Source organism: Chrysochloris asiatica, unplaced genomic scaffold (assembly GCF_000296735.1).
Source record: "Chrysochloris asiatica unplaced genomic scaffold, ChrAsi1.0 scaffold00535, whole genome shotgun sequence".
Taxonomy (NCBI): domain Eukaryota; kingdom Metazoa; phylum Chordata; class Mammalia; order Afrosoricida; family Chrysochloridae; genus Chrysochloris; species Chrysochloris asiatica.
In genome coordinates this window covers 532,571-533,080 of record NW_006409053.1, presented here as the reverse complement: position 1 = coordinate 533,080, position 510 = coordinate 532,571, and the positions used below count along the sequence as shown (strand labels likewise).

Sequence of the window (510 nt, the reverse complement as noted above, 5' to 3'; positions counted from 1 at the left end):
TTTATCCAAAGTACTAAGACAAGTCTAGCCATCCTTCATTTTCAGGAGCATTCTGGTGATTTCTTTCCAGAACAAATTTATTTGTTTTTATTTTTGTTTTATTGTATTTTATGGTACCTTCTATATTCTTTGCTAGCATTGTAATTAAAAGGTAGCAGTTCATTTTCTATTTTCTGTATTAATTATCCAGCTACCACAGACTGATGGGATGATTGAAAATATCATGGCTTAAGTTAAGTTTATCTCACTTCACAAAATAATAACAACTGTGCTTTTAAACAATTTAAATAAGTCATTTTTAATGATTCCACCCAATGCAATAAGTTCCTTGATTTCTAGACTGCCACATTCTGTTTTTAAATGTTTTATTGTGAATTTTATGATATTTTACATGGAAGAACATTAGTTTTACATTTATCCTATCGTATATCATTTCATTGCAATGGTTACAATCCCCTCCATGCATCATCAACCAACTAAGGGTCTACCCTGCAAGCCTGCCCCCCAGTC

At 31.8% G+C, this 510-nt stretch overlaps 1 pseudogene; it reads right to left on the bottom strand.

Moving 5' to 3' along the window:
- LOC102833004 overlaps positions 1-510 on the bottom strand; it is a 19,572-nt pseudogene that overhangs the window by 18,608 nt on the left and 454 nt on the right.